Raw genomic sequence first — 14,451 nt, forward strand, 5'->3', positions numbered from 1 at the left:
AGGCTAGAGACTGGGGAATCCTAAGTGAAAGACCTGTTTTGGTATGGTTTTTAGTTGAATTCAGAACATAAGCTGCTTTTAAAAACAGGATAATTAGGAGAGCTTATATTGTACTGTGCAATAAGTATAAGAATCCATTACAGGATGTTAGAAAAGCTTGGGAAGAAAGACTAGAAAAACAATTTACAAGAGAACAATTGGAGTACATAGCCATATGTATGGCTCCCAAGTATGCAACACAGTGCAAAAGGTTTGGGAGGTTTGCTTGAAAGTGTTTGCATATGTATTGTTATACCTTAAGCAGATTTTAAAGATTTTTTTCTCAGGTAGACAGTAAATATTGGAGGTTTGATTGGGAAGAAAGAGGTAACTGGGGCATATGTTTTGGGAGTGTAATGAATTGGAAGGTTTTGAAAATTCCCTACAGAGTACTCTATCAAAAATACTGGTCAAGCAAATGGGTGTAACTAAAGAATGTTTCTTTTGAGCTGGGACACAGGATCTGAATTGCCTAGGCACAGTAAAGCCTTTTTAAGTTTAATTTTGTAGGCTACTAAAAAAACAAGTACTAGAAAATGGAAATCGACATCTAAATCAACTACATTTAAGTAGTGAATATTATAAAAGAGATAAAAGAACTGGAAAAGGAATCTTTAGAAAAGGGATGGGCATATTATATAGAAATAAATGGAAACTGTGGGAACAACACATGCAGAATAATGTTCAGGACGAGGAGAGAGGTTTAAGGGAAGGCAGAAATTGAGCAATTATATAATATTGGACTGATGATAGTTATAAAGAAAGAAAAGATATGTGATGTACAGTATATGTAAATGGAAAACAATCTTAATATGGTTTGTTTAATTTTATATTAATATATGCTTAAATATAGTGTGGTGATAATTTAATAAAGCTGTTAAAAATGCTACAGTAAGTGCTGCTGTTAGAACTGGAAAAAATGCTGGGCAGGAAATGCCAATGTGTAAATGTTCCATTAGCTGTTGTGTTTATTTGAAGGATTACTTGCCTCTTTCCATATAATGATAAAGTTATAAAACATGTCAAAGACGATGATCACTACAATATTTTACACATGTCAAATGTAGATATTGGACACATGCATGAGAATACTTACTGCTTCATCACAACTGTTAATTTTACACATACAAAACTCTGGTTAAACAGGCACTGATTTTTTGTCAGTGATGGCAATAAGTTAAGAAAAGGAGAGAAAATGTGAAGGGGTCAACCGTGTGATTATCACAGGCATCTTGCCTTTTCTTAGGATCAATAGAAAACCTGTCTGATCTCCATGGTGCCACAAGTCGACTATCTAGATATAAACTGTTGCATTAATAAAAACAGTGAATGTGCTCAGCAAAGGAAGGACTCTCCACTTTGAAATAGTCCCTCTCATAACTGCCATATAGAGTTTTCTGGGTGAAATGTTATTGTAAGGCAGCCAGGTAAAAAACTCTCCCATGTAACTAACAGTATCAGCAAATGCAAAACTCTTCCCATGTAACTAACAGTATCTGCAAATGCAATGTGCTTGTGTGTGTGTGTGTGTGTGTGTGTGTGTGTGTGTGTGTTATTGCCTGCTATTTTCCTGTTAGTCAGCCAGCTGCCCCTAAAAAGGCAGACAGGAGGGGGGGGGGGGGCTGTAACTAGGAAATTATGAGAATGTCAGGATTCCGTATAAATCATGTAAAAATATTCCTCTTCACTGCAAGGTAAAGGAGAGTGACTTCTCTTTTGTTTTACTGTACTGACTCACCTTCTTCAGTATCCGTGTAGGCCCATATTTTTAAATTTAAATGTAGAGCGTACTCTTGTTGTTCTAGATGGGAGACCATTGAAGGTCTTTGCCACAGCCTTGTTTCATTATGCATGATATTAAAATTCTCTTAAGAATACAGTTTATAACCAAAAGCTGAAGTAGGAAAACACATGCGTTGTTAGAAAGATCCAAAGTGGATAACACACTTTTGACTCTGGATCAGGCATCACCTGTAACTCTCTTTATTACGGCTCTGACATAGTTACTAATGAAGCAAGAGTAAAGTAGTAGCCAAACTGTGATAAAAACAAAGTTCCGTTCAGGCAAACAAGAATAAAGTGTTTAATTACAAATAATTCATAAAATCCAACCACATGAGCGCTTTCGTCTGCACAAAGCAGACTTCTTCAGAATAATAAATCAATGGTGCCTCTGATTTTTATACAATTCATTACCCTCAACAATTATTCAATAATTAATGAATTAAAACAATCAGGTTAAAACATTTTTAAAAACAAGATGGGTTCTCAGGCTTAGTTAACCCTTTGTGTTTTGTTACGCTCTTGGAACTACCAAATAAAGTGCAGCTGTGCTAAAAAGTATATATATGTATGTTATGTACATTTGAATGTGTGTTAAAAACAGTTTAATCATTCATATTGTGTTTTTTAAAAAGAAATTGAATAGTTGGACAAAGTCTGAAAGAATGAACTTATTTCAACCCAAGGTGTGAAGAATTTTGGTTGTTAATGTTGTGTTAACAACCACCAGATTAAATAATATAGTTAATTTCAAGACCGTGTACACTCATAAAATAGTACATTTTAAAACCATTTGTGTTAGTGTAAAAACCAAAATAATATAACTACAATAAATACATGTTTAAAATGAAATGTCATATTAAATATGAATATTTAATAAAATATACAAATTTTCTAAAAATACTTCTCCTTAAACCCAATAGGTCATTGTGTTGTTAAATATAATAAGGGTCAAACCGAAGCAGCTTTGTCAATTAATATTGCTTTTATGTTGATGTATTCGTTGAGACCTGGGAAGTGATTAGACCTAAGTCTCAACTGCCACTTTATCTCCCTTTGTAATAGAATGTTCTTGATGTCTTGAAATTAACTATATTATCTCTAATATAGAACTTATTTCACTAAAGATTTGCCTAAATACCCAAAAATACATTAATCTCATTGTAATTTACATACCACCAGGAAATAATTCAGAAAACCTTGAGCAATTGCTCAGCTGGCTAGCCTCCAATTGCCCTCAAGAAACCATAGTACTAGGAGATTTCAACATCGACTGGTCCCTCTATTCTGCACTCACAAACCCCCTCTCTATTAACTTACATGGTTTCTCCCAAAATATTTCTTCTCCTACCAGAATTGGCAACGCTCAACAAAAAGAGAGCATCATTGACTGGATTCTTACCAATAAAGACACACATAACTATACCACGGGGACCCTCCCAAATGACCTCAGTGACCACCTTATTACCTATATTCTAAAACACAAGTGCCCATCTACTAACCCTCCCTCATATAGATTTGTTAGAAACAAGAAGAAATTTGTCCCAAAACTTTTCCTTGCTGAACTCAAATCCTGCAATTGGTCCACCCTGAAAACTTTACCACTTGAAGAGAGCGTGGCACACTTTAATAGTACTTTCCTGAAGATACTTGACTCTCACGCCCCAAACCGACTAATCAGAACCAAGGAACGAATAGCACCTTGGCTGACTAGCGAAACCAAAACTAAAATTAAACTTCGAAACCAGGCCTGGGATAAATGGAGAGCGACCAAAACCCCTCTAGATCGCATCAAGTTTCAACAGCTTAGAAACATAACTAAAGCAGCCACTACCCAAGACAAAAAACAATATTTTTGTCACCTCCAGGATAAACACCAGAATAACCCAAAGAAATTCTGGGCTGCATTTAATAAGCTCCTCCGTCCGGGTAAATCTACTACCCCCACTCCTGAGAAACTCATTGGGAAAGAACCAGAAATAATAGCCAATGCTTTTAACTCTTTTTTTATCGAGACCATCCAGTCCCTAGCCAGTCAGCTTACCACTACCAACTCATCTGTTACCCATACTAAAGACTCAGTCCACCCCACCTTTAACCTACAACCTGTACCTACCTCCTATATATGCACCCTCCTGAAAAAACTCAAACCAACCACCTTAGCTGCCGACCAGCTCCCTGCAGAATACCTTCAAATAGCGTCAGACGCCATTGCCTATCCCATCTCAATCTTGATTAATAGAACCATAACTGAAACTACCATTCCCTCTATTTGGAAAATCTCATATATCATCCCTCTTCATAAAGGAGGGACCTCCACGGAAACATCCAACTACCGTCCCATAGCAATATTGTCTCCAATAGCTAAAGTCATGGAGCGGTGTGTTCACAAACAGCTCTTACACTACCTCAACCTTAACAGTCTTCTGTCCCCAACCCAGCATGGCTTTCGCCCCCATCACAGTACAACCACTGCACTGCTCTCCTTTGTTGACTCAGTCAATAACAACTGTAACAAGAAATTAATTTCCTCTGCTCTCTTCCTTGATCTCTCAAAGGCCTTTGATATGGTCAATCATCAGCAACTGCTTCACACCCTGGAAACCCTATATCTCAACATCCCAACCATAAACTGGTTTAAAGCCTATCTCTCTTGCAGGCAACAAGCCGTCCAATAGCAAAACAAGCTATCCGACCTACTTCCTAACACCATAGGCGTTCCTCAGGGCTCTATACTGGGTCCTCTTCTTTTCTAAGTTTTCATAAATGATCTTCACTCGATCATCCCCAAATCTACATGCATCCAATATGCAGACGACTCCACCTTGATCTGTTCTGACGTCTCCCTCCCGAAACTTCAAACAATCACCCAAAACTGTTTTACGTTAGTGGAAAAATGGTTCTCTAAACTGCAACTCATCCTTAATCCTACTAAAACCAAATTATTACTTTTTTATCCCTCTGCAACTACTCTTCTAGGAAAAGAACCTCTGAATGTGGACAACACGTTCCACGTGGAATCTACAAATGGTACCATCATAATCCCAGTCTCTCATACCAAACTACTAGGTGTGACTATAGATAACAAGCTTAAATTTGATATACACATTAACCAAACCATTAAATCCGTAAACAAGAAACTTGGATCTATGTACAGAATAAGAAATTTCCTAACCCCTCATACCAAACTAACCATTGCTTGCACTCATCTCCTCTCCACCCTCTTTTATGCCTCCCCAATACTGTCGTTCCTCAATAAGCGGGAACTCAATAAACTATCTGTTGCCTATAATCATATAGCCAGATTTATAACAGGAACACCGTATCGTACTCACACTGCCTCAACCTAAATACCCTTGGCTGGCTAGAACTCCCCAACCTTCTCAAACTCAACCAACTTACTGAAGCTTTTAAAATAATCAACCAACCAGACAAAACCCCCTCTCTGAACAATATCCTGACCTCCTACTCAAACCTAAAATCCCTCAGGTCAGCTAATAGTGTTCAGGTACGAACCATTAAATCTAATAACTCTGGAGGCGATGCTCTCTATGCCAATTCCATTGGAAAGCTATGGAATTCCCTACCCAATAGCCTAAGACTAATGACCTTGATTAATCAATTCAAAAATCACCTCAAAATATTTCTTAAGTCTCATTGGTCATGCCCATGTCCTAAACCAGACTAGCCGCTGTAGTATATACCCTATCCCAGAGATCTCAACCTACCCCCGCGGCTTCAATTTGTAGCTAACCTTAGAATTATCTATACAACATTCTGATTGTTAGTTTACAAATATGTTATACCAATGTCTTTTTCTGTGATATGTATGTTATGCTACTCTATACCATTTGTAAATGTATCCTGTAGTCTCTTATGTTGTGGAGCTTTTCTCCACGGGCCTCTACTGAAAATGGACATGTGTCCAGCTAGACTAGCCCGGTCAACAAATGTAAAATAATAATAATAATAAAATAATAATTTAATCTGGTGGTTGTTAACACAACATTAACAACCAAAATTCTTCACACCTTGGGTTGAAATAAGTTCATTTTTTCAGACTTTGTCCAACTATTCAATTTCCTTTTTAAAAAACACAATATGAATTATTAAACTGTTTTACCACACATTCAAATGTACATAACATACATATATATACTTTTTAGCACAGCTGCACTTTATTTGGTAGTTCCAAGAACGTAACAAAACATGAAGGGTTAACTAAGCCTGAGAACCCATCTTGTTTTTAAAAATGTTTTAACCTGATTGTTTTAATTCATTAATTATTGAATAATTGTTGAGGGTAATGAATTGAATAAAAATCAGAGGCACCATTGATTTATTATTCTGAAGAAGTCTGCTTTGTGCAGACGAAAGCGCTCATGTGGTTGGATTTTATGAATTATTTGTAATTAAAGACTTTATTCTTGTTTGCCTGAATGGAACTTTGTTTTTATCATAGTTACTAATGAACACACATACTTATTTTTTTAATAACTGTAGCATTGTTGTTGTGGTTGATCTTTAATTACTTTACTAACCTGCTTTTGATCCCAGTTTTAGGGAGCCATCAAAGAGGAAGTACTTTCCTTGGCTGAACTTGTGAGGGACTTTATATATGTACATATTTATATATGTGTTTACTACTGTATTTGTGAAACTGCATTGGTCAGGAATGGGTTAGTTGAAAGGTAGTTTTCCAGGGGGCAGAATGCTAAACCAGATAATATCGAATATACTACAGCGAGTGGGTAGTGTACTTTCATTATCTGAGTTTGCACTTGTGAGTGGAGATTGTGGTTCAGTGAGGAACAGGGAATTTAACTCATTTTCTCACTGTAGTGCGATCTCGGAGTTTGTATATATAATGGAGGGTACAGGAGGACTTATCCCCCTGAAAAATAGTGAAGTAAATGTACTATTCACTGTAGAGTGTACAGGTATGCTACGGTGCATAGCACGGGTGACTGACGTCACCTCCTGCTATGTTGAATACATCGAATTATGGGCGTTGATGTATTCATTTTGAAGTGGATGCTTTTTCAATCGTTCATATTCAGCATTTCGGGTCGACATTGTGACTGGTCGACCAGTGCAGTTTTGTAAATACAATAGTAAACCTATATATATATATATGTGTGTGTGTGTGTGTGTGTGTGTGTGTGTGTGTGTGTGTGTGTGTGTGTGTGTGTGTGTTTGGGTGTAATAGCTATTAGCTACCAATCTTAACAACAATAGCTGCTTTCAGCTATTTTTCTGTCTGCTAGCAACTTTTTGTGCAAGATCACACTACACCGGGTTGTGGGAATTTTACTTTCCCTGCTGTAGTGAGATTTCAGAGTTGGTATATATAATTAGTAGGGGGGTGTCGTCAGAGCCTCAGCCGATCCTCTTTTTCTGGGGTAAATAATTTCTGTAATACTCTTGTGAAACGTTTGTGCAAAATAACTTTCAGCCTGTATCCGTGAAGTCCTGGTGTAGAGAAATAGGCTGAGGAAATGTCCTAATACAGGTTGCATCACACAATCGCTTTTTTGGGTCCTACCAAGCCATAAATCAATGGAGAACTTTGTAAGATTTCAAGTGGAATAAAGCTGATTTCCCTCCTTCCTCCTATTTTTCTGAGAGTTTTGCTTGGGCAAATGGAACTCTTTCCACCCTATCCTACTTGTGGAAAGGGTATAATATAAATGTGTGTCTGAGCTAGGATGTATATATTTTTTGCATTATTAGACATTTATTACCTTCATATTCACATAATTAAAGAATTTATTACCTCCCTAGCCAAGTGATTTTAACTCAGCAACAATTATGCTAAAGATTTAAAATACAGTAAACTCTCAGTTAACCGGAACTCAAGCAACCGGTACTCTCAAGCAACCAGCAAAAAAATATCAAGGAAATACAGTACAATTTTCATGTGTTGCACTTTCTGCCCCCCCCCCCCGCCACCACAGAAACATACCTTAAGTTTTTAGAGTTTTAGAGTTTTAAAAAGGAAGATAGAAATAAATTCCCTTTCTCCCCAACCAAAGAACAAGTCAAACCAAACAAATAGTACAGGGTACAGTATTACTGAGGGTAAAGTAACTCTCAAGCAACCAGAAACTACAGTTATCTGGCATCTACCAATCCCCATGGCTGCTGGTTAACTGAGAGTTTACTGTACACTTCACTGCATATACTAAATAAACATACATGCAAAAAAAAAACTCAGCCTACCTAATACAAACTCCCAAACCCAAATCTATATCTATGTAAAAAGTAAAATTAAAAGTAAAATAAAATAGAGATAGCATCCTTAAATTGCAAAACAGCATTACAATAAATTACCTTTGAAATTTATAAACTGTGCTAAAAGTTTGCAAAGAACCCTAAAGCACATACCAGCAGTACAGAATAGTAATATGCTAACCTAAACCTAATTAAAAAGTGTCACTATAATTCAGCCCTATTCATAAACAGAGTAAAATAAAATGAAGCTTCACATATCACACACACGAAATACTACACAGCCCTTAAAATTTTTTATTTTATTTATTTTTTTTATTTAACATTTGTTAAATGGGAAAGTCCGACTTTGAACAAAGCCAATTTTCAGCAGAGGCCCAGGGAGAAATGCTCCAGATGCATGTTTTTGTAACGTGGGAGGAAACCAGAGCAGCCAGAGGAAACCCACACGAACACAGGGAGGACATGCAGACTCCACATAGAAGGCACCCCAGCCGAGAATCGAACCAGAGAATCTCTTGTTGTGAGGCGACAACGCTACCGCTGCACCACTGCACCGTCCATTCCAAACTAAACCAGTCCATCTAAATCAATCCTTCATATGAAATCTGATACATTTAAAATTAAAAGTTATGTTCTTATCATAACTAGGTGTCTGTGTTGCCCATTTTCATTCTTCCTCAACATATGGGTTCAGATTTGATCCTCAGATCTGATTCTGCCGTTTATATCAAACTTAGGATCCAGCTCTGCAGCTCCTCCCTGTATCCATAATGCTCTGCTGTATCACCAAAGCCCCAGATCTTGTTTGCTGCCCAATCCACATAGTATGAACAGAGACAGGAGATAAGGAAAAAAAGACAGGGCTCAGACCTGGAACTGTAGGTTCCAATGTAGTCCAATAGAGCAATCTAGAAGCTTTGGCTGGGGGATGGTGGAAGGGAAGTTGAGGAAGAATGAAAATGGACAATACAGATATCTAGTTTTGGTAAGAACAGAACTTTTAAATCTGATGTTGTCCTTTTCATTCTTCCTCAATGTATGGGATAGAACTCCCAGCTTTGTTGTTCTTGGATGGCCCTCATGGAAGCATATTCCGTAGCACTGCTGAACCAAAGGATGCTCTGTTTCTAGAAATAATATCCAATTTGTAATGAGAAGCAAAAGTATGAGCACTGGACCATGTAGTTGCAGCGCACGTCTTCAGTAGATGTTCTGGACCAAAAAGCAGATGAAATAGCCATGGATCTGGCTGAGTGAGCCTTAGGAAGCTTAGATAATGTTACACCTTTTTGTGAATAAATCAAAGAGATGCAATTTGTTATCCACCACATTTTTTTGAAGAAAAGGAAACAAAGAGTTGATCTGATTTTCAGAATTGTCTTTGCACATCCAGGAGGTGTATCATATATTCTCCTTTATTGGTAAAGTTTGGAAAAAAGACTGGTAAATAAATGGATTGGTTAATGTTATTCTCTGAAGCCACTTTAGGTAAAAAAAATGGGCTAGTCCATAAAGAAACCCTGTCCTTATGAAAAACTAATAAAACTGTTTTCCATGATAGAAACTTCAGATCGGCTTTAGCTGAAAGCTCAAAGGGCTTTTGAGTTAGTCCTTGCAGCACCACTGTAAGGTCCAAGGTGGAGAGGGACCGTTAATTGGAGGTCTTCAAAGAAAAAATTCCTTTAATGAAAGCTTTACATAATTTAGAAGAAGTAAGAGAAAGATGTCTTTTGAAGAAATATGAATATGAAAATTGGAGATAGCTGCTAGTTGAAGTTTAATAGTAGAAAAACTATCTCCTTCCTCAAACAGCATTGACAAGGATTGCAGAATCACAGCAACTGGGGCAGAAAAAGGGTCAGTGTCTTTACTTAAAGCCCACAGAGAGAATCTTTTCCATTTACTTCCGTAAACTTTTTTGGTCAATTCTTTTTGAGAAGCCAAAATGATATTGCATGGCAGAGAAGAAAGCCTGGGCTATCTCACTATTACTGGGAGTGGACAAACCATGGGGATAGTCTTAGGGCTTGAATGTTGGGATGCTGGATCCCTGATGGATGTGACAGAAGATTCAGAGTACGCTCCAGTATCCATGGAGGATAATGAAGATGAAATTGTAGGAAAGGGAATCATACCTGCCGACATCAGAAAGGAGTAATGGGGATCACTGAGTTCTTCAGCTTGCTTGCTTTCTGTAAGAAGTTTGGAATTAGGGGAAGAGGAGGGTAAGTATAAAGGAGACCCAGGAGCCATTTGTGAATCAGAGCATCTCTCAGTGACTGTTCCTGAGGGGGGATCAGGGCAACGTAATAGCTGCACATGTTGTTAAAGGGAGTGGCAAACAGGTCACAGCAAGGTCGGCCTCAAGGACCTAAAGATCATCTCTGCCACAGACTGATTAAGAGACCACTTGTGGGGCATTAGACTGGATCTGCTGAGCTTGTCTGTTAACACACTGCTTTTCCCACGGGATGTGTGTCAGTACTACAAAATGGTCTGAAGAGATCACCCATTCCTATACTCTCATGGCCTCTCTGCAAAAGGGGTAAGATCAGATTCCTCCTTGTCTGTTGATGTGCAACACCACAGACATGTTGTCAGTCTGAATTGCAATCGTTCCTAAGGGAAGAGCATCTTGAAAGGCCTGCAACGCTAACAGGAACGCTCTCATCTCCAGGACATTGATATGCAACTTGGTCTCTTGGGGTGGTCACATGCCTTGGACCATTCTTCCCAAGAAATGCCCCACCCCAAATGAGAAGTGTCCGTAGGCACTTTGGCCAGAAGGAATGGAAGGACAAAGGGACTGCCAAGATGTAGATTGTTGGACTGCATCCACCAACTGATGTGTCTTCTGCAAATAGGGGTGAGCCTAACCATATAGGATAGTTGTTGGTAGATAATGGAACATTGTACAGCTAGTATCCATTGTAGAACCTACATAAATAAGCATGCCAAAGGAAGTAAAACAATGGCTGCTGCCATAGAACTTAACTCTTGCAGCACTGATCTTACTGGAGGATTTCAACGAGTAAGGATAAAGTGAACTTGAATCCTTATCATAAAGATATGATGAGCATGTCTAGATGAGAACCAGTGAACTCCAGGCTGTGTACTGGGTTTTAATTTGACTTGGAATGATTTATAGTTACGCCTAAAGAGTTGCAAGTTTGGAGCAAAGAGTTCCTGGTATGTAGAAGTATATGCTTGGAGGGGGTGGTAAGGATCCAGTCATGTAAATATGGAAACACCTGGAATACTTTGAGTCTCAAGTGAGATGCCACCACTGCCATATACTTGGTAAACACCCTGGGGGCTGTGGTGAGTCCAAAGGACAGGGATCTGATTTGGTAATGACTGGTTCCCAGCCAAAAGTGAAGGTGTCTTCTGGATCACCTGACTATTTTGATGTGATAATATGCATCCTGAAGATCTACAGAGCACATCTGGTCATCCTTATAAAGAAAGGGAAGAATGGACTGGATTGTGACCATTCAAAACTTTGCTTTCTTTATAAACTGATTTAAATTGCTTAGATACAATATAGGTCTCAGGTCCCCTGTTTTCTTTGGCACTAAAAAGAACCATGAATAAGTTCCGAATCCTATCTGGTCTGGAGGGACCTTTTGAATGACTCTTTTGTTTAGCAGCTTCAAAATCTCTTGTGCTGCTTCCTTCCTCTAACTGGGTGGAATGTCAGGAAGTTTCTTCCTTTTCGTAGAAGGAAAAAGGGAAAATAGAATGTAATAACCTCTGAATATTATGCTTAGCACCCAAAAATCTTATGTTATATTTGCCCAAGTATCTGGGTGCAAGGACAATTGACCCCTGACTGCCTCAAGAGTTGGACAGTTGGGTAGTGCTTCAAGAGCACTGGAAAGGCTTGTCTAAGAAAGAACCCCGGAAGCCCTGATTTTGTGGACTTCCTCTGCCACTAGGGTGATGTCTGCCATTGAAATTTCCCCCAGTGCTTCTGGAGGAATTGTCACTATGTTGATCTTGGAAAGGATCCTGAGATTTGCGGAACCGCACCTTCTTACCACCTCTTTGAATCCTAGAAAAGGTTCATTGAGGCATAGAAAACTTGATTCCTACAACAGAGTCTTTCTGTCTTTCTTACTGTGGGTCAGCATCTGTTTAACTGATGGCCCAAAGAAGTGTCATTAAAGGAGGATATTAATAAAGGACGTCTTAAAAAGTTCAGCGAAGTTGGATAGCCATATCCAGGCATGTCTCCTTAAGGCAGGAAAAGAACTGGTTGCTAGTGAGGTGCCCTCAGCTGTGTGAGAGATCAACCTCATCAAAGCATTGGATATGGACAAAAGAGTGGCCAGCTGAGAGAATGTTCTTTTGAAGTCCTCAGCAGACATGGACTCTGAGAGAGTATTTGAAAGCTCCTTGGTCAAATCTCTCTGAAGTCGACTGAAATGTACCAGGTAATTTAGTGACCTCAGTGTAAAGGTTGCCAAGGCAAAAACTTGCTTTCCAAAGCTGTCCAATGCTCTAGACTCCTTGCTAGGCAGATAGATAGTAGAGCTCTGTTCTGGTAGCTCCTTCTTGGTAGCTGCCGCCACCACCATAGCATCTACTGGGACCCATTTGCTCCAGTGTAGCCTGTCAGAAGGGGGTACCAAAAACTTGTTGGGTCTCTTTAGAATAGGTTCAATGGTGTCTGGCTTCTTCCAAGCCCGATGGGCTACTAAGTCAATCAGTTTATCTGCTTGGGGGGAGGTAATCCAAGACCTGGACAGGCCAGAACCAAAAGCCTCCAAAAATACAGATTCCTCTAGTAAGGGGTTTTGGGATGACCATCCACCTTTCTGTTTTAAGATCTCTAGGATTTTAAGATCTCTAGGATATCTCCAAAGGACATGTCATCAGCTGGTGACCTGGGGACCCCTCTCCTTCATCAAAATTGGTATCCTGTGTGAGAGATTTTAAAGGGGAGTCCAAAATTGGTATCCTCTGTGAGAAATTTTAAAAGGGAGTCAATGTGTCTCCTTTTACATGTTCTCTTCCGATGAACTTTTTCTATAGGATGCTCAGTTGAAGTGTCAGAAGAGAGGGGAAGTTTCTCCACATGAACTAGCTGGACATTTTCTTTTTCTGGCTGTCCCTGTGGAATAGGTCTGTGCGACTCAGGGCTAGGACCTGATGGAGGAGGGTAGTTGCAGCCAAGATATAACAGGGTGGTTCTCTGTGGAAAGAAAAAGCCCTTTCTACCACCTCAAAGGCAGACAGACCTGGAGAAACTCCAGTCTATCTCCTTTGAGCAGAAACTCCCAAGAAGGACAGACCCAGAACCTTCCCAGATCTGAGCCTTGGGCTGAGCCTCTGAGAAGAAGGGATGGATCTAACAAAATCAGAGCCAAGCCCATCCCCTCAGATCTGATGCTGACACTTTGACTCTGAGACCCATTCTAATCTAATGGCATCAGGGCAGAACTATTCAAGGAAACTGTCAGTCAAAGAAGAAGTTTTCCTTGGATATGACATGAAACCCCTTGGGAATCTCAGATCCTGGGACTCCAAAACCACTGGCAGATAAGAGTAGGAGAAAATATGGCAGTGGGAATTGTAGGCATACTCATGGATGCAGTAGTGGACGGAGTTGGTAAGACCTCCATCTGAATCTGTGCTCTGAGAAACATTCGCATCATCCTATCCATGTCCGCATCTGACAAGCTCCTGGATGAGCTACAGGAAGAAGTGGAGGAAGGCCTAGAGTGCTTCTTGGGTTTCTGAAGCAATCCCGAAGGTGGAGTAGGAGAAATGGTTTTAATGGTATAGACTGGTGTAGTGCTCCTATAGCTAGTACCTTATATTGGATCTGAGGCTCTAGGATCTGAAGGTACAGAGATAGGGCTTATTGCAATGACTGAAGTGGAAGGTCTAGGATCTGAAGGCTTTTGGTTCTGACAGTTTGGTCGTAGCATCCAGAGGTATAGGATCCAAAGTCTTTCTGGATTTCACAGGAGGCTCCAAAGAAGACCTGGGGGACTTCATACGGGAGTGCTTCCTATGCTCGGAGGAGCTGACTTACTGTGTCTGAAGGGGGTTTGAGCCCTTGAATTAGAAGTAGCTGGTAAAAGTCCTCTCAATATAAGTTTGTTGCAACCATCTGCTAAGGCCCTGGGAATAAAGGTAGCACAAATCTTGCAACTAGTATTCAGCCCCTAAGCAATACATGCACTCCTTGTGGGCATCCAAATTAGGGATTTTATGCCCAAAAGAAAAGTGTACTTTTTAACCCTGTGGGTTTCTCCAACATGATGGCAGAAAAAAGGTCACAAGAAACACAACAAAACAATAATAGCAAGTAAAAAATAATAAGATTTCTTTTTTTTTTTTTTTTTTTTTTTACTAACAGCAAGAAGTTGAAAATACCAACAATGA

At 39.3% G+C, this 14,451-nt stretch overlaps 1 protein-coding gene across 2 annotated transcripts in view; it reads right to left on the minus strand.

Annotated features, from left to right (window-relative positions):
* The window catches only part of ARMH1 (armadillo like helical domain containing 1), an 859,505-nt gene that overhangs the window by 149,751 nt on the left and 695,303 nt on the right, over positions 1-14,451 (minus strand). The window lies entirely within an intron of this gene.

This window comes from Protopterus annectens, chromosome 10.part0 (assembly GCF_019279795.1).
Source record: "Protopterus annectens isolate FY-2018-M chromosome 10.part0, PAN1.0, whole genome shotgun sequence".
Lineage (NCBI taxonomy): Eukaryota > Metazoa > Chordata > Ceratodontiformes > Protopteridae > Protopterus > Protopterus annectens.